The sequence below is a fragment of the Rhinopithecus bieti genome, unplaced genomic scaffold, assembly GCF_001698545.2.
Source record: "Rhinopithecus bieti isolate Rb0 unplaced genomic scaffold, ASM169854v2 scaffold_35538, whole genome shotgun sequence".
Classification (NCBI taxonomy): domain Eukaryota; kingdom Metazoa; phylum Chordata; class Mammalia; order Primates; family Cercopithecidae; genus Rhinopithecus; species Rhinopithecus bieti.
Genome location: NW_016815913.1, coordinates 4,433,632 through 4,454,130, shown reverse-complemented (window position 1 = coordinate 4,454,130; position 20,499 = coordinate 4,433,632). Strand labels below are relative to the sequence as shown.

At 39.7% G+C, this 20,499-nt stretch overlaps 1 long non-coding RNA gene across 1 annotated transcript; it reads right to left on the bottom strand.

The window, feature by feature from the left end:
* Nucleotides 1-9,718: 9,718 nt before the first annotated feature.
* Nucleotides 9,719-18,364, bottom strand: LOC108516570 (uncharacterized). The gene is made up of 6 exons (XR_001881868.1): nt 18,212-18,364; nt 16,579-16,630; nt 11,226-11,392; nt 10,955-11,099; nt 10,430-10,674; nt 9,719-9,813 (listed from the first exon to the last, which is right to left on the bottom strand). It is a non-coding gene; the product is annotated as an uncharacterized LOC108516570 (long non-coding RNA).
* Nucleotides 18,365-20,499: the final 2,135 nt, after the last annotated feature.

The window sequence follows — 20,499 nt, the reverse complement described above, 5'->3', positions numbered from 1 at the left end:
CACTGGAACCCAGGAGGGTTGCAGTGAGCCAATATCACACCACTGCACTCCAGCCTGGGCAACAGAGTGAGACTCCATCTGAAAAAGAATAAAAAAAGAAAAGAAAAAAAAGATATTACCATTATCAGCACAGAGCTGCTTTGATTATTCATACAAATCTAACCTTTAATCAACCATGACTTGCCGAGTCTTTAAAAACTTAGTCTGTCTTTCCCTCCCTCTCCTCCCTAGCTATTTTCTTTTCTTTTTCTTTTGTTTTGAGATGGAGTTTCGCTCTTGTCACCTAGGCTGGAGTGCAATGGCACAATCTTGACTCACTGCAACCTCCGCCTCCCGGGTTCAAGTGATTCCCCTGCCTCAGCCTCCCGAGTAGCTGGGATTACAGGCACATGCCACCATGCCCACCTAATTTTTGTATTTTTAGTAGAGATGGGGTTTCACCATGTTGGCCAGGCTGGTCTTGAACTCCTGGCCTCAAGCGATCCACCCGCCTTGGCCCCCCAAAATGCTGGGATTATAGGCATGAGCCACCACGCTCAGCCGCTAGCTATTTTCTAACACTGAAGAGCTCACCTGGGAGGTCAATAAAGTCTCATTTCAGAGAACAAAAGTAAGCGTGTTCCCTCTACTAGGTTCCTTCTCATGCATTCTCAGAAGACCCTCTCCTACAATACCACGACACTTCTCCAGGGATGACCCAACCCAGCTGGTCAGTTGGTACTACAGGTTCCAATCAAAGAAAAAATATTGTAAAACCTCCTGGGGCAGTTTCCAGAGGGCAGGCAAATCTCTTTGTATGATTCCCAGCTCTTGTGGTGAGGGTCAGTGAAGACGGCCATCGGCCATGGCAAAGAAGGGAAGGTGGGGAGAACCTTCTCCAACAGCGGGGTCAGAGACTGGCTCGATGCTGGGCCTGGAACAACGTAATCTGTTCCTGATGTGCGAGAGGCAGGCTGGGTAAGCAAGGGAAAGTGTAAGGTACCATCTGATCTAGACTTCCGAAGGTTTTCACTCCATTCAGATCAACTTGGTAAGATACCCTAATCGACACCAGCATTTTTCAAACAGGGTTTTCAGGAGCTTTCTGAGGACTGCAGAAAGCAGAGCTGTGGAACCTGGCAGGAGCTTTAGCACAACTTCCTGCTGGAGCTAGGTCAGCATCTTCAGCGCCGTTCCCCTGGCGCCTCAGCCCTATACACTATCTGACCTTTCTGTACTTTCCTTCCTCCACTCCCTTCTGTCATCTTACCTCCACTGCACCTCCTCATTGGAAGAGGATTCTTACCTAGGTTGTTACAGGGGCCTACCCTTTAATCGGGATGTTCACAAGGGGTTTCAAAATCACCCTGATGGAATTGAACTATGCACCAGGGTGGTTCCTCCCTCCCTTATTTCTTCTCTACCTTTCTTTCTTCCTCCCTTCTTTCCTTTTTTCCTTCTTTTCTTCCTTTTTTCTCCCCACTCCCCTTCCTCTTTCCTTCTTTTCCTCCCTCCCTCCCTCCTTTCCTCTTTCCCTCCCTCCCTCCCTCCCTTTCTTCCCTCCTTGTATATTTACTGACTGTCTGCTATATCTCTGGCACTAAGACTCTGTTAATTACATACACTTAGACCAGGCTCTTGAATTTGCAGAAAACAGCATATCGTGTTAAGTTGCCAACACCTTGAAAGAGAAGAACATTTATAGATGTGTTGAATAAATGCATTTGAACTAATGAGAAAACTTACGAAATTATTTGAACTCATATAAGTTTAGATTTAAGGTAGCACAAGAGCAAACAGCAAACCACTGGGACAGGTGAAATGAGATTGATAGGGCAACATAGATCAGCAAATCAAAACAAATATATTTATTAAGCACCTTCCATTCATCCTGACCTGTACCAGGGACTATGGGAGATGGGAGGAAAGTAGAAAAGATGCTTTGAGAAAGTGTCTTGAGACAGATGTCATTAGGAACGGCTGACCAATAACACTATGCATGGATTCCCCAGGGATTTCCAGGCCTGTGGCTATGAAACAGCCACAACCACAGCAGAAGTTTAGCAGTTGCTTAGGAAGACAAATTCCCAGCCGTGAGTCACCGTGTGTCAAGAAGGAGGATTTTTCTGACATCAGTTTCCAAGCAGCTCACCCAGACTTTCTTACCCAAGAGGGTACCAGACCATGATGCCACCGGAGCTTGCATTTTATTTATGTGTTTATTTTATTTTCCAAAGGGCCATTTGAACCAAGAGTGACCTGTGGCCCCTGGAAACTTTAAGCAGCGGTTTGGCATCTTGAGAGTCTGTCATGCTTTGTGGAAGGGTCTAGTCCTGTCTGGAAAACAAAACTGGTGGTATTTAATGTGAAACTGTAATCCTACTTTCTCTTTCCTAATAAATGCTCAAAACTCAAAGTATAAAAGCAATGAATTCCCCTTGGATATCTAAATGTAGCACTTAAAATCAATTTGATTTTATCTGAATTCTGTTAACATCGGATTCTAGATGCACGGCTGCAGGCTTTGAGTATTTTCAAGTTCTCAATATTTTAATTTTTCTATACCCACATTGTTTTAAATGTGAGGCCTAATGTCTTCCAGCCCTAGGCTTGCAAATCCATGTTCATCTCTGTGACTGACCCCATAATATTTACTTATAACATTCATAAAAATACCCTGCATGCCAAAAGCTGTTAGCTGCAGGAAGATGATAAAATATAAAAATATTTAATCAGCCAGTGGGAATTCCCTTACATGTTAAATCAAAGGCTCTCTCAGAGGGCCCACGGTGACCTCGGAAGGCCAGAGGGTTCAGCCACACTGTGCGGCAGCAGGAAGGAGTGCCTGCAGAAAACCCACCCTGTTCGGGGCCCCTTTGTGTCCTCCAGAAAACACAGCCCTGAGGAGATGCTCGGCTTCACTGCCAAGGGACTCAGGGGCAGGCATGTCCAGGCTCTGTGTGGCTTTTCCACTGAGGTTTGTGTAGCTTGTCCCCTCTCTCTCAGGGCTATCTCACCATGTGACATCTGCTCTGTTCCTCTTCCTCCCAACCACCAGGACTCAGTGTTTCTCAAAAAGGAGCACCACAGAGACTTTTTAAGGAAGAAGTGCTAGAGAAATAACACAGGGAGTGATGGGGTGGGAAAAATATCCCAAGGAAAGGAGTGCTGGATCCAGCCCTGCCTTTGCTGCCACATGTGTTGAGCGAGTCATTGAACATCTCTGGAAGTTGGATGGATCTGTGGTTTTCAGCCCTAATGGTTCCAAGAAGTATCCCTAGGTTACAGAGAGGAGGACAAGGGGCCGTTGGGTTTTATACTCCTTCCCCTGCGCCCCATGCCCCATTCCTTATGTCAGTCAGCTCTGCAGTAATCAGTTTTCATTCTGGGTTACACATAATATTTAACTCGCAAAAGTGTCTTGCTGTTAAAAGAAAAGTTTAAAACCACTGGAACAACGAAAAAGTCCTATTAATATAAACATAATTTGAGGCTCAATAATATCCCGGACTCCAATTTCCTCCTCATGGGCAGTCCCTACTAAAAGCTAGTTGAAACTAGTTCTTTACATCCCAGTGCCCACTAAGGAGCCATCGGGAGCATAAGCTAGGCCTAGCTGACGGGTGGGGTTGAGTGGAATAGTTCAAGGATGCTACTCTGCTTTTGCGGAAGAGTAAAAAATTACGAAGGCTGTGACCTGAGCCAGTTGGCAGAATGCTTTTCACCCCTTTGCATTACTTTCTACTTGAATGGCACCAAAGCAGTGTGCTTGTGTTCCTACTTTCTGGAAACATTTTTAAAAACTAAATCAGGTCTTCGAATTCTGATATAAGCTTTTCCTTTCCCACGACTCAGGAAATTCACCAGCATTGTATTGGGACACATGTGAGTGACAAACACGATGATAGCTCAGAACCACTGAGCCTCTCACTGTGGTGCTTTGCTCTTAGGCCGAGTTTGTCCTGAGATGATCCTTCCCAGATGGCTGCTCAGGACTTTATGCAAACCAGCTCTTGAAATGTCCACCAAACGAACTCATCCAAACCCCAGTACTGGATGCCACCAGCCCAGCTACATTAATCAGACCTTCCTCGTTTGTGCCAAAGTCCTCATTTTAAGCCAGATGATTTAAAATCATTCCATCACCCCCAAATCATTTTGTCATTCAATTTCCATCTATCATGCTAGATGTCCTAAGTTTTGTCCTTGATTCAATTTTGTGTCAACTCAGTAATACTGAATCAAAATTCTATTACAAATTCAAACCAAAAGTGACAAAACCAGAAAGTTTTACAGCGCAAAGCATAAGAACTTTTCCATTCAGCTGCTTAATATTACCTGTACTCCTAACATCAAAAGATAGTTTTCACTAGCATTTTGTTGTATATTCTTTCATATCTTCTTGATATATACACAATGTTTTTAACAGCTATAAGATCACCAATATATGCAGTTTTGTGCTCTGCTGTTTTGACTTTAAACAATAGCCTAAATTTATCCAATGTTAACGAATATTCTTCTACAACATAATTTTAAAAGAATAAAATTCTACAATATAATTCACTATAAAATTAAAACTTTTAATGACTATGTAAGATGCATAATTTATTTAACTTAGTTCTCTACTGTTAGAATGTTTGCTTTTCATAATGTTAAAATCCCAAGATGAATATACTTATACCATCATTGTGATTTTTATAGTTGAAATTCCAGTATCAAAAGGAATGCTTTTAATAAATATTAAGGAATTTTAATAAATATTAACAAGTTTTCCTGTGGAAAGATGAATACTTCTGCCACCATTTTTGGCTTGTTACTTAGCCAATACTAGATATTATCATTTTTAACCTTTATATAATTGACAGAGGAGGAATGGTATCTTATCATTGCCTTTAATTTGAACTTCTTTGCATTATATTAAGAATGAATATTGGCCAGGCATGGTAGCTTACACCTGTAATTCCAGCACTTTGGGAGGCCGAGGTGGGTGGATCACCTGAGATCAGGACTTTGAGATCAGCCTGGCCAACCTGGTGAAACCCAGTCTCTACTAAAACTATAAAAATTAGCTGGGCATGGTGGCAGGCACCTGTAATCCCAGCTACTCGGGAGGCTGAGGCAGGAGAAATCACTTGAACCCAGGAGGCGGAGGTTGCAGTGAGCTGAGATCACACCATTGTACTCCAGCCTGGGCAACAGAGCAAGACTCTGTCTCAAAAAAAAAAAAATGAATATTATGTCAAATGTGTTTCGGTCATCCATATTTCTTTTTTGAGCAGAGCCTATTCATGTCCTTTGCCATTTTCCTTTTGGTATATTCATCAATCATTGATTTCCAAGAGCTCATTATATGTTAAAGATCTTAACCTTTTATCCGATATGTATACAACAAATATTTTTTCAAATGTTTTAAGCCTAAAAATATTGTTTAGGCTATTTGTGCTCAAAATGATAAAACAATTGATCTTTTCCTTAATTGTATTTGATTTTAGTGTCATGATTAGAAAATGCTTCCTTATTCCTAGGATCATATAAATATTGCTTTTCCCTCTTTGTTTTCATTTCACATTGAAATTATTAATTAATTTGGAATTGATATTGTAATAAGGTATGAGACAGGCTTCTGTCCTTTAATCCAAATATGCAATCTATTGGCAAATCTTTTCGGTTCCTCTGTCACAGTTCCTGCTGTATCTAGTTTTCTCTGCATAAAGTGACTTTAGTACAGATACTGGTCTGCTTTTTAAAAGTGGGCTCAACGGTAATCTGGCAAAACTGTTCAGAACCTCAGGGCAATTAGAAAAGTTGAGCCTTCTTATGCTCTTGCAATTAAAAAGTAAATAAATTTTTATTTATTTGACCCATTATAACATAATAATAGTTCATAGTGTCTAAACTAAATTTTGATTCACTAAGTCCAAAATGTCACAGTTGGTTATTAGGAAACAGCTATCCTTTGTGAGGGCTCTCTTTTTAGGTCTATAAGTCATTTCTTCATAAACTCTGCAGAGTCTCTGCTGTCCAGGCACCTCAGCACTACCTGTGAGCCTCCCTGCAGCTCATACCATGTGGCTACAGCTTCCTCCCTAACCAACCATCTCAGTTCCCTCGTTCAAACTGCTATGAAATCCTGCTTTTCACCAGAAAATGTTAAAAGATTGCTTAGCTGAAAGCCCAAGAGCATTTCTGACTTCTTCATGAAGTTCTGTATTATTCACCGTTGCCACCTCCACCAAATTTCAATCACCTCCAACACACATGGAACCTAAAGGTTTTATTTTTTAAAAAACTTATTTTTTAAAGAGTTTTGGGTTAACAGAAAAATTGAGAAGACAGTCCAGAGAAGTTCCATTAAAAATGTGTTTTTTAAGTGAGAATTTCCATAACCCTCTATGTATTTTACTTTACCATTTTACTAAGGCAGACATTAGTATGGTTTTCACTCACGTAGACGTTTCAGGGTGGCCTGCTTTTACAATATTAGCTCCTAGAAAAGTATAATATAAAATTCTCTTTTTACCGTGCCACGTTTTTATTAACATACAAAGCTCTTCACTGTTTTGATGATGATGATGATGAGGATGACAACTACAATATTTGTGGTCCTGAAAATACTTTTTATGTAATGATATGAAATTGTATTTACTCCTTATTTGTATGTCCTTTTTTTCTATAATTCTATTCTTCCTTTAATATTAAGACACACTTGGCCCATTTATTTTTCTGTAAAATATCGATTTCTTAGATATTGTGTTTAAAATGATTTTCTGGTGCTGAAACTGCACATATATTAGCAATTTCCATAGTGGCATATTTTTCTAAGTAATTCTCTCTTCTTAATATAAGCTGGCATTTCATTTGAAAAACAAATGATTTATGAATACCCTTTGCGTGGAAACATTCATTTACATGTCCACCACGATGCCTACATATGTTCCCAAGTTTGAAAGGAATTCAGAAACAATCAGCATGTTTGGGTAGCTTAAATTGTTTATTCAAAGAAGCGTAATTTGAAAATTCTGAGATGTATATTGAATTTAATTTTGCGCCAGAATGTCTAACTTTCCTTATTTTGTTAGTTTTTTCCTGGGATCTTTATTTTCCCTTCCAGGTTACATTTTATTTTATTTTTTTAAATTTTGTTTTTAGAGACACGGCTTGACTTTGTCACCCAAGCTGGAGCGCAGTGCTGCTATCACCACTTACTGCAACCTTGAACTCCTGGGCTTAAGCAATTCTCCCACCTCATCCCAGAGGATGCCATTTTACCTGGCTAATTTTTTATTTTTATTTTTATAAAGATGGGGTCTTGCTATGTTGCCCATGTTAGTCTCAAACTCTTAGCTTCAAGCGATCCTTCTGCCTCAGTCTCCCAAAGTGCTGGGATTACAGACATGAGCCACCATACCCAGACCCAGGTTACATGTTAAAGAAAAATCACAGAAGCTGTTTCACCACTTATCGAGCCTCTTAGCTTTTTGGATTAGCTAGGAAACAAATGATTTTAATAGTGATGCCAAAATAGCAGAACATGATAAAGAAGTAGCTCTCTTTTACTTTGGTGAATTTTAGTTAGTTATTGTTATTGCAGAAATGTGATTTAAAAAAAAAAAAAAAAAAAAAAAACTGTACTAGCACTACAGCTGAAGCACTTGAGCAGCATACTTCCAGAATAAGATGTGACCAAAGGGATCACAGGTCATTCAAGAACCCAGGGAAGAAGGAAGGAAATAACCTGGGTTAAGGAGCATTTGATTTCTCATTGAGATCAACAGCTTCTTGTCGCCTTCGTTCTGCAAGGATGTGAGAACTGGAGGGACACTTCTGACAGGAAATAGTAATTTTGTGCATCCCAAAATGTATTCACTTACTTGGAAATGTGAAGTTATGATGAATCTGTGGCTGGTCATTGGATGAATTGATGTAATGTGGCCAGGTTCCAAAGAACAACAGCACTTGTCATCAAAGCCACATAGCTAGACACTGACTATTATAAGTAAAAGAATCCAGCATTGCCTGCCAGCTGTAAGTCCCATTAAATTAAAGTTCCATGAGCTCAGGGATCAAGTGCATGTCCATGACCTGCTTGTGCACTGCCATGTTATTCGTTCAGCCAATCAATCAATATTCATTAAGTATCTGCCATGTGCCAGGGACTGTTCTAGGCACTGGACTGTGATGGTGAACATAACAGAAAAAGCGCTTGCTTCATGAAGCATAGATTCTAGTGACATGATAGACAATATACCTGGCAGATAAGTGCTCAGTAAAATACAGAATGGTTTAATTGATTAGATAATGAGCCTTACTCCAACAGAAAATATTTACAAGAAAACCAAACAAGATAGAATAAAAGACCAGGAAAGAGCTTTGAGAGTCAGAGTCACATGTCGGGTAAAAGAATAACTTCTGTATGGGGCATCCATAAAGACAATCATCTAAAGCTGGTTGCAGTGGCTCATGTCTGTAATCACAGCACTTTGGGCAGCCGAGGCGGGAAGCTCACTTAAGCCTGGGAGTTCAAGACCAGCTTGGGCAATATAGTAAGACCCCATGTCTACAAAAAATTAAAAATTAAAAAAATTAGCCAGGTGTGCTGGCACACCCCTGTAGACCCAGCTACTTGGAAGGCTGAGGTGGAAAGATTGTGCTCGAGCCTGCGAGGTCAAAGCTGCAATGAGCTACGATCACACCACTGCACTCCAGCTGGGTGACAAAGCAAGATTTTGATTAAAAAAAAAAGACAATTATCTGAGGTAAGTGAGGAGTATACTGTCACTTTAGGAAGCCAGGAACTCACTCTCTCTCTCTCTCTCAGTATATACACATTTTGGTAGGCTGAATAATGCCTCCTCAAAAGATATCTACATCCTAATCCCTAGAACCTGTCAACATAACCTAGTATGACAAAAGACAAGACTTTGCAGGTGTGATTAAGGATTTTGAGATGAAGCAATTTGTCTCAGTGGGCCCTAAATGCAATCACAAGTTTCCTTATAGGAAGGAGGTGGAGGAAGATGATACCACAGAAGAGGAGAAGGCAGTGTGACCACAGATGCAGAGGTTGATATGTTTTCCACAGAGTAGTCAGTGGGAACTTTAAAAAGACATAAATCAGATTAAATAATTCCCTGCTTAAACCTGGCAATGGCTTCCCACAGCCCTGTTGTTAAATCCTTATTTTTCCATGGTCACAACGGCCCTCATGATCTGCCTCTGTATACCTCATTGGTCCTTCCCGTACTATATCCAAGCCCTGCTGGCTTTCTTTCTACCACTCCAACAAGCCCAGCTAATTCTGACTTCAGAACCCCTGCACTGTGCTTTCTCTGCCTGCATCAGCCTTCCCTGGCTTTGCACAGCTGGTTCCTTCTCATCCTTTATATGTGAGCTCCAAAGTCCTCTTAGAAAACCTTGATGTGACCACTCTGCCTAAAGTAGCCCCTCACTCCTTCCACATCATCTTTTGCCATGCCACCTTGTTTATTTCCTTCAGAAATTACCTTGGTTGTTTGTTTCCTTTTATTGTTTGTAACCCTACCCCACACCCTTCCTGCTAGAATGTACACTCCTTGAAATCAGGGGCACCTTCTGTCATGTTCAACACTGTTTCCTTCTTAACTAGAACAACAGCTTGCTTGTAGTGCTCAACAAATATTTATTGAATAAGTGAGCATATAAATGACTCAAGAACACAAGGTTGCTTTAAAAGAAAAACTTATTCTGATGAAAGCTGAAAGAGATGAAAGATTGATTCACTACGTTGGAGTGTCACAGTCAAAAGCTGTCCTTGGTTGGAAGTTGTTTAGCATCTCTTTTCCATTCCACAGAGAGCTTTAGTAAGGAAAACACACTGAAATGAGTACCCAGAATCTGTACCAGTCTCATGTGTGCTCTTAAATTAACAACAACAATGAAAGGAAAAGAATAAGAAGAAGCAGGAGAAAGAGAAGGACAGGAAGGAAGATGAGGAGGAGGAAAAGGAGAAGGGAGGTGAAGAGTAGGAGAGGGGGAAGGAAGAGGAAAATTCACTTTTTTTAAACATTCTTAATTTTCTATAAAGTTTCTTTGGAAAAATTCCAATCTTGCTTCTCAGCTGAATGGAGAAAGAGGATGTTCAATGCAATGGGCATTCAGCTGGGGAAATCAGCAGGTAATCTAACAGTCAATTGTTCAGTGGCAGCTGAGATAAAAAGAACAGGTGAGCGGAACAAAAAATTAGTAGAGAATCTGTGACCTTGACTATTCCAGTTAAATCTGAATACATATATTCAGATTTACCTCCCTGAAAACTTCCACACTATTGTTAGTTTTAATGGTTAAGCCTCACGTAACAAAAACATCCCAACTCAACTGGATTAAACAATAAGGCAAATTTGTATCCTCATAACAGGAAGTTTAGCTGTAGAGCAGCTCCTGAGTTAGCTATTTCAAAGGCTCCTGATCTCACCAGGCACTTGTTCTCTTCCTATCATTCCTCTTGGCTGTCCTCAGCATGGGGCTTGTCCTCAGGCTAGCACTGCATTGCTGGCTGGCTGTAATAGCTCCAGGCATCTCATACACAGCCCTCAACATCCATCAAAAGAAAGTTGTCCATATTTTTCTGTGCATCTCTTTTTGTCAATGAGGAAGCCTTTTCTCAGAATTCCTCTATCAGATTTTTCTTCAGTTCTTATTGGACAGAAATGATATCTCCTATAACAAATGATTAGCATAAGTACCGCTTCATTGTTTAAGATTATACAAGATTTACCCTTGAGGCAGGTGATATAGTTTGGGTATTTGTCCCCTACAAATATCAGCTTGAAATTTGATCCCCAGTGTTGAATGTGGGACCTAATGGTAGGTATTTGGGTCATGGGGGTAGATCCCTCATGAATGGCTTGGTGGCATCCTCATGTTCCCTCTCTCACCATGTGAAATGTCTACTCCCTTTTGCCTTCCACCATAATGGAAAGCTTCCTGAGGTACTTACCAAAAGCGGATGATAGCACCATGCTTCTTGTACAGCCTGCAGAACTATGAGCCAAATAAACCTCTTTTCGTTATAAATTATGCAACCTCAGGTATTCCTTTATACAACACAAATGGACGAAGATAGTATGTATGTGATTTCTCTCCTGAAATATGGATATGTGAACAAAATCAGAGTACTTCTTCCAAGAAACAGGTTGGGGAATGAATTTTGAGTTGGCAACTAACAGGGTTTGATACGCATCCTTCCTGTGCTCTTTTTCAATTCTTACCTTTCCTCATTTTTGCCTAACACAGATGAAGCTGATATTCCCGTTCCTTGAGTATATCATACTTGATATATGAGTCTAATTCAGAAGAGGAGTAGGGGTTGGACCCATAGATCTTGGAGTTATCCGTATAAAGATGGATTTAAAGTGAAGAGACTGAATTAGATGACCTGTAAGTGTGAAAGAGAAGAGGTCCAAGGATTGAGCCTTAAGGCATTCCAATGTTTAGAGATCAGATGTTTAAATGAAACATCAAAGGAGACTGAGAAAGAGAAACCAAAGAGATAGGAAACTAACAGTGTGATATCTTAGAAGTCAAATGAAGAAATAGTTTCGGGAGGCAAGAGCAGTCAATTATGTCAATTATAGTTTAAATAGTATGACTAAATTTTAACTACTGGATTTAGCAATGTTGAGGTCATTAAGTTGAGAGGCAAAGAAAAAAGCATGACCAGAGTGAGCTTGAGAGAGAATGGACAGAGAATTAGGAGACATCCAGTGTAACCAACTGTATTAAAGAGTTTTGCTATAAAGGGTAGGAGAGAAATGGCACAGTATGTGGGACAACACCTGATGAGAATCTTTCAAAAGGTGGAGTTGGGAAGCTGACTCTTCAGGAAAGACAAGAGAGAATTTCTGGGCAATATCTTCAAGTAGAATCCAGGGAATGGAATTCCATTTTCATGTGCAAGTACAGGGGTTGACGTTGTTGAGAAGCCAGGATAGTACATCCACATTTAAAAGGAGAGAAAGTGTAATGTACCGTCTCATATGCAGTCAGTCACACATGATAGGAGCACTTGTGGAACCCTCCTTCTGATTGCTTTAATTTTCTCAATTAAATAGTAAGCAAGTTATTAGGTGAGAGGAAGGATGGAAGGGATAATGAACATTTGAGGAAAGTAACAAAATATGAAATAATTTTCAAGAAATGTAGAAAGTAGAAATATACAGTGTGGTTAACTCGTTTACCTGGATGTTGCTATATATAGAATTCCAAGCTACAGATAAAGAGTCTAAAATAAGCTCATCTGGGCTTGTAATGTACAATGGTAATTAATCTGAGTTTATGAGTTTCCAGAAAAACGAGTTACACTATCTCAGAAGTAGTTGGGAAACCCCCTATGTAAGAGAGGGAAACTGCTGCAATCTTCACCCAAAGTAGCTTTCCAGCCCCAACATATATTTTAGTCTTAGACAACTGAAGATTTATGCTAACAAGATAGGTCATGTTAGCATGATCTCTTCCAAACTCACTTCCCAGGGAGCTCTGGGCCTTAACATTCTCAGACATGTGTCAGACCTCTCTGGTAAAGAGAGAGCTCTGACCGCAGCTCTGTATGAATTGGTTACCTGGATACATATCAGAATGATTAAAACCATGGGCTCCGATGCCACCTACACTAGAATCCTGACTCCCCTTCTTTCACTGTGTGGCTTGAGTTAGCCACCTAACTTCACTATGCCTCTTTCTTCATCTATAAGTGGGGATAAAAATAAGGTCGTTATGAGTGTTATTGAATGAAGTAATCAAGTAAAGCATTCAGAACAGTGCCAGCACGCAATAAGAGCTCATAAATATTAACTGCTTTTATGATTGTCAGCATTGTTCAAAACTAAGAGGTACCCGGAATTGGGAACCTGGGAGAATAAATCAAGGACTGGCCCTGCCTAGCCGTGAAGATCATGACTAGGGTGGAAGTCACATGGGCTCAGGTGCTTAAAGTCCAAAAGAAACTATTTTGCACGGGGCTTTCAACACAAAGCTGTAAATTTAAAAATAACAATAGCACTGAGTTAATTATACATAAGTATACATAATAGTTTTATGTAACTATATTTATACATGTCGATGTCATTTAATCTTCATGTGAGAGAATTTCCCTGGATAGGAACTGGCATAATCTTGCTACTGCAGATGAGAAGCAACATCTCATCCTGGGGAGCTCTGTGTGCCCTGTTCCTTGGTTTCTCCAAGAAGCTAGCTGGACTGGCTAACTTCCCTTACTTGTCACACTGTCTCCGGAAGCTTGCTGGCTTCAGGGACTGCTAAGACTTCCTCTCCACTTCTCATGTTCAAGGCGTTCTGTCTTTATTGCTTTTAGTCTGCAACTATTTGTCTTTTATCTTTCATGTCTCTCTCTTTTTTTGCATTTCTGCAGATGTCCAGTGCATTTTGTCTTTTTCTAAGTTGAAGAGACCTCTCCTCTCTGTTTAGGTTCAGTCAGGAAAACACAATTCTCATTTAATCTCTTACTCCTAGCTCTGCAACTTCAAGGCAATGTGACTGGGGTACCTGGAGCCTCAGTATCTGCTTGCTCTGTATTTAAGGTGCATCGATTTTATCAAAGGTATATCTTCTAAACTATTTTATTCTAAAATAAACAGATGTATTATGCTAAATGCTCGTAATTTTTTTGAATATGAAACCCAAGATACCAAGAAATTCCACTTCATAAAGTTAACTATGTCCAACAATATTCCAGGTATCCGTTCACTAGCTTCTGCCATTAGGTATACCTAGGTGGAAATCTGGGGGGAAGGACTTTGTTATATTTGGTACCTAGAGTGCTTCCCTGTCCAAAATTATTAAATGGCTACCATTGCCTTAAGATAAAGCCCAAACCTCTTGGCACAGCTCGGAGAGCCCTCCATCATCTGGCCCCATCTACTTCTCTAATCCCATTTCTTCCCACTTGCCAACCTCTTTTCACATGCTACTCTCCAGCTCTATTGAATTGCTTCTTCCAAATGCCCTGTAACCTTCCTGTGTCCTGGATCATGACTTCCTTACATTGCATGTGGTTAATTTCTTCTGGCCTTTAACTTATTCATCTCCTTCTCAGGAAGTGTGTCTGGTTTACTTCCCCCCCTAGATGTTCTCCGAGCAACTTGCCCCTTCCTCTGTCATACCACCTCCCATACTTTATTTGATTTCATATACATTTATCTGTCTTCCACTCAACAATCTTGTGTTCCACTTGTTCAATATTGTATCCCTAGCTTAACACTATATCCTGAGCTTCTTACACAATGCTTGATACAGAAAACTAAATGCCTGTGTATGGGTGAGTTCCTTTTGGCTAGACTCATTTTCCTTCTTGTCACACTATCTACTTGCTTTTCTTTCTTATGGAATTTCTCTCAGCATTCACTTCACAAGTCAAATGTTTTTTAGGATCACCTAACCCTAAGAACAATTCCATCCATTTCAGTTTTCTAAAGGACTCCTCCTTAATCACTGGGTTTTAGGGTCAGGTGATTACCATCTCTATTAATTCTTTGCATTTTGTCATGGCTGCCTCAGGAATTCCACTCTCTCTGCAGTCTCTTAGGAGTCTATAGGTCACAAGGAACCCTGAGAAGGCCTCTTGTATCAGCACACTGGGAGAGGTTATTCTCTCTGGAGTTGTTTAGATGGGAAGAGACCACTTGAAAAGTTATGCTCATAGGAAATCAGGAGCCCTTTTTCATTTTAATTTTTATGAACTTAGCTATAAGGAATCCTGAGCTAACTTTTCAAAATGTCCTGCCTTCACTCTTCTAAGCTCAGGTTCTGAAGCAAATACTTGTTGATTCGGGCCTGCTGGGCTGTTCTCACTCTAATCAAATCCTTTAGGATCCTCATTTTTAAGAGCAGAGAAAGTCTAAAGTTAGTTTTGATCTCCCTGAGCAGAGGGTTCCTGGCACACACATACTGATGTATGTCGATGGTGGGTCATGGGGAGTAGCAAAGTGTGTATAACAAAGAGGAACTGAACAATGGTAACACTGTAACACAGGTGGTACAGAGACAATTCAGAGTGGTGAAGGAGAAGAGTGAACTTGGATCCAGTCTGGACTGATATTGAATTCAATAAACAAAATCTAGTGAATGCAAACTTAGAAACAGAATATTCTGGAAAGTGATGAGCCTCAAAGTCAAGTGGATAGCAAGCAGTTTTATTTTTCTGGAATGGAATGACATAGGTTAAAGCAAGACCCCAACCAATTACTTAGGTGTAGGAAAATGGCCCATCTTTTCCAGAGTGTGGGATAGCTAGAATTAGATAGATCATCAAGGAACTAGTAAGTCAGGCTGGGATTCAGGGAAGACCTCTCATCCCAGTAATATACTGTAATATGAGCCAGGATGTATTATTCAGAGCCTAGTCAGAACCTTCAGGAAACTGGTTCCACTGATATGAAAATGCTGAAAAGGCGAAAAGCAACCAGTAGGTAATGGGAGTGGTAGAGCAGTGGGGTGTTGGTGGGGACAGTAAAAAGCAATTTCTATCCCTTGAGGAAGGAAGAGGGAAGGAGAAGTAGCCAGAACTAGGATCTCCTAGAATGGGCCCCAAGGAGCTATTCCCAGGGTTTCTGGTCACAAGATTGGACAGATATGGTAGAAAATGGTGTGAATGCCTTTGGTAAGTATACTGTAGACACACTAGGAATGATTAAACACAGATCAAAACTAAACCTAGGCTTCACTTGCTCGTGAAATGAGGAATCCAAGAGATTTGGTCAATATTAGAACCAATGTACAGTCCTGAACCAGCGGAAGATGAAGCACCTTCAGAACCTCATCTTAGAAGAGTTGAGGCAGGGAATATCTTGAAAATTTGGCATTGGATGATGAAGAACATTATATGTTAATCTAAGATACATGAGATGACAAAAAGGCAGAACATAGAAAAGGGGCTAGGCAGGGTACCTGAAAAATGCTTTTATGTAGGCAATTAGAACAGTCAGAAAAAGAGAAAATATGGTCAGAAAGGTAACAATTGGTTCAAAAAACACAGGTTCTAGGAAGACAAAGGAGAAAAGAATTTAAGCAGTGGAGCAAGGTTAATAAGTTCCCTAGAAGAGTTAGAGGAGAATTGAGAAAATACCATTGCATTTGGTGTCTTTGTTTTGATTGTCAACCTTTGGAAAGAAAGTTTCCATGGAGTGATGAGGACAAAATCTACTGCCCTGGTTTGACAAAGGATTATGGTGTAGAAAGTGTAAACAGTTTGTGTCGACTTCTCTTCTAAGGAACTGACTGTGATAGAAAGGAGAAAAGAGGGTTAGAATTTGAAAATAAGCAGTGTCAGTGAAAGCCATAAGAAAGATTGATCACATATGTAATCTGAGGAAAGGATATATTGGAAATAAAGAATATAAGCATTCAAAAAAAAAAAAAAAAAGGAAGGAATTAAGTATAGAATAGAAAGATGCCAAAAAACAACAATCCATCAATGGCTCAAAGCTATATTTATTCTCCTAAGAAAACTGTTGAGCTATGCCTTTGGTGGAGGTAGTTAGCGATCGTTATTAAATATCCCAGCAAATCATTCTCTTTTTACATGGAAAGAGCAGAAAGTTGACCTACCTTCAAGAGAGATCCCCAGGTGTTATTACGGAGGGAAATTGTTTCTCTCCACCTGACAGAAAAATGCAAATACATGCAGAGAGAATGAATATAATCATCTCACTCTTAAGCAACTTTTGTTAGCTGTTTAATTCTCAAGTCATTCAAGTCTAGCAACTGTCCCGACCAGTCCAGTGAAACTACACTTGCAAAACCATCAGTGATTTTCATGTTACTAAAGTCAATAGAGGGTTTTCTGTCTTCGGCTCATCAGAAGCATTGGCTTACCACTCTCTCCTGGCTTCCATGACAACACCCCTCTGGTTCTCCTTCTACCTAGAGCTTTCCTTCCCCTCCCTTCCCCTTCCCTGTTCTCCACTACCTCGTCTCATTCTTTGTCTTTTTAATGCCTCATCATTTTCTACCCAAATCTTAAATGTTGGAATTCCTTGGTACATTGTCCTAGGCTCTATTCTAAGACATGGCTTTAAATACCATTATAAGCCAATAAAGATTATAAATACCTTTAGATGCCATTTATCTATAACAGCTTCAACCCAGGTCTTTCCTCTGAGTTCCAGCTATAAGACTTACTTAACATCTCCAGCTAGGTGTTCATATTAGCACCCTAACTTCCCATCCCCCCAAAACTGTTTCTCTCCAGTTTTTCCTATCTCAGTAAAGGGCATCATTATTCACCAGGTTGTTTAAGCCAGACACCTAGAAGTCATGCTGGATTCTTCTTTAACAACTTCCAGATCCAATTCAACAGCAAATATTAATTTCTCCTCCAAAATGTAGTCAAATAAAAGTGTTTGACTTTTATTCTTCTTCTTTTCACTGCCATCACCATCTCACACCGTGACTATTGCAATGATGATCTAACTAGTCTAACTATGTCAGGTGGATTTGGGCTTCAACTTATAGGACACTCAATTCAAAAGGTTTAAATAATGAGAATATTTATTATCTTGCATAACAAAATATTCATAGATTGAGCATTCCCTAGGTTTTCAAATTAGTAGCTCAAATATGCCATCAAAGAATGAATTTCCTTCTCTTTTACTGCTTTGTTCCCATGGGACTTAGGGAATCAAGGGGAACCAATGCAAACCTGAAATTCATGCTGCTTGCTGTGTCATAAGAAAGTACTTTGTCTGTGACCCAGGATTCTTATGTCTTCTGTCAGCCTCCATGAAACTGTGGCAATCTAACTTGTGAGCTTGCAAGAAGGGCAAGATCTCAGATCCCTTCCCAGGTTATGGCCCCTAGAGTCCCTGTTACCATGCACTTGTAGTTATACTTCTGTTATTACTTGTGGAATTATTCTCTGATGCTGGCAACTTGCTTGAACTACCTCTGCAACCATGCCCTGTCCACACCTGCTAAACAGGGCTTTCTCCAGGTCCTGAATCTCATGACCAATTTCCAACACCTGGCCAAAATTTTCAGGCAGGTCAAATTCCAGACAAACCCTGCCCAATCTTCTCTACAGTATCATTTACTAACCAAATTACATCATAACTAAGTTATTAACATATTACCAATGAGGATACCCTGGCATCCAAATATAATCATTAAGTGGTCCGATGTCCACATTTGAACCTTCATTGCTGTGGGTGGTCTTGTTAAAGAAAAACAGAAAGCCAGTTACCTTTTCTGACCCACAGTCCTCTGGTTTTGTTAAACATTCATGAATTGTGATTGGACTAGAAGATGGATGTAAAGCGAGGGCCAGTCTCTGAGGCCACACGGAAAGCTTGGAAAATGCAACACAACCGTGTTAATTGAATTAAGAGGAGGGAATATTGCCATCACCACTTTGCCATACATATTCCAGACACAGCACAGAGCTTCCCAGATGACAAGAACAGATGTCACACAAGCAATGGTGTCATAATCATGTGAAATCATTTGCGTGCAAACTACTTAACAATTACCACTAGGGCAGTGACAGCTTGTGTAGTCGTTAAGGTTACGGGTCTAAATGAAATTGTCACCCTTTTACAGTTTGCTTCATATCTAATAGCAATATTCATCAAATAGATGAGAATATTAACTACAGTTACAAAAATGGCACCTCACCCTTACCTTACTTTATAAGTTACAAATCTCTTTTCACATTAGCTGTTATATGTTATCCTCACAACAACTCTTTGAGACAAGTACTCTTAACTCCGTTTTAGAACAAAAAAAAAAAGGAGGAGGCTCAACCCTAGAACTTAGCAATTTGACAAAACTCAGCAAAAGCACACTTATGCATTTTAAATATGCACATTTTCCATCAGAATAAAAAATGGTAAGCAAATATTCAACTCTAGTTAATGCTATATATGCTGAAGTATTTAGGGGCAGTATACTAATATCTACAAATTTACTTTGAAATCCATCAAAAATGTAAGTGGATCAGTGAATGGATAGAGTGATGGATACATGAATAGACATGTGATAAAGAAAATGTTAATGATTAAGTTTAAATGGTGGGATTATGGGTGTTCACTGTAAAAGTCTTTAAGCTTTGCCATTTGTTTCAACATTTTCATAAAATGTTTTGGAGAAAACTGGAGGCTTAAAGAAATTAAATGACTGTCTTCATGTTACAACCTGGGGCTGGACTGAGACCCAAATCCAGTTCATCTGATCCTAATTCCCATGCCTAACATGAGCATTTTAGAAAACTATTATTGTTCAGTGTTTAAGGGAAAGCAGTAGTGCAGGTAAGCACTAAATTCTGGTTAACTAAGAGCTCTGCAAAACCAGGGTGATCTACCATAAAAGGGATGATATGTAAGTAAGGAGAATGCATTTTTAAATCCCGTACTGATTCATCTCAGAGAGTTTTGTCCCTTTTATAGTAGTCCCTTTGGGGTGTTTGACATTTATGGTAATGATGCTGTCTTGCTCAGAGCATTGTTGCCCCTCTTACGGGAGCACTTTCAGAACTTAAAATACCTCATGTATTCTCAGTGATGACAAACCTTTGTCCAAAGGTTTAAAAAAGTTAAAGGTTTAAAGATTAAAAGATCCAAATGTCAGCAGAAGCCCAGTCCGGTGAATGAAACTCAAGGTTTACAATGTCATTTCTGTGCAAAGCTAACAAGTAACTCCAGGGCCTTGGATACTTTTTTGTTTGGTTGGTTGGTTAATTTTGTATTTTAAAATGAGGTATGCCCTCTAAACTAACAAAACTATTTTTCTTGTATGACACAAAAATTATCTCTGAAACCAACTCTGTGCCAGAGCAGGTCAATGGCAGAGTCCTTCCTGTGCCTCCCCCATCCTAGCACTTACCAGTCCTCATGACAGCCACGTTTAACAGCTGCCTTCTCCAATAGACTGGATACTCCAAAAGCAGAGACCCTAGAAACTGCCTCACCATACCCCCCGCCCCACACACAGTGCCTTTGTTTTTATTTATAAACAATTATTAAAGAGTGAGTCAATGAATGAATAAGTCAACTGATGGACTAATCATGTCAACTGATTCGAGAACTGACCTGACTGTATCTTGAGTATATCTGGCCTAACATTTCTACTGCAGTTTAATTTGTTTGGTATGATGTCCCATACATGGAATTCTATGCAGCAACTGAAAAGTAGCAACACCATATGTACAGGTAACAGGTTTTCTGTGGATTTTTTCTGCCTTTTAATTACTATTAATACTTCTTGGCTACCATTCTTGAGTTCTCTAAGTAGACAGTTTCATCTATCGTAAAAAGAAATCTTACTTTTCTATATTTGCCTCTTTTATTTTTTCCTTTCTCTACATTTTCTCTACTTTCTGGTACACATCTCACTGAGATAAGTAACAAGGTAGCCTGAACTCCTCAGTCTTGGCGCTTTCAACTTTTCTACTAAATATAATGGTAACTCTTGGGCTAAGTATATAGTGTTGATTGTGGCCGTGAATAAATTTGTCTTTAATACACTTTTAGAGTT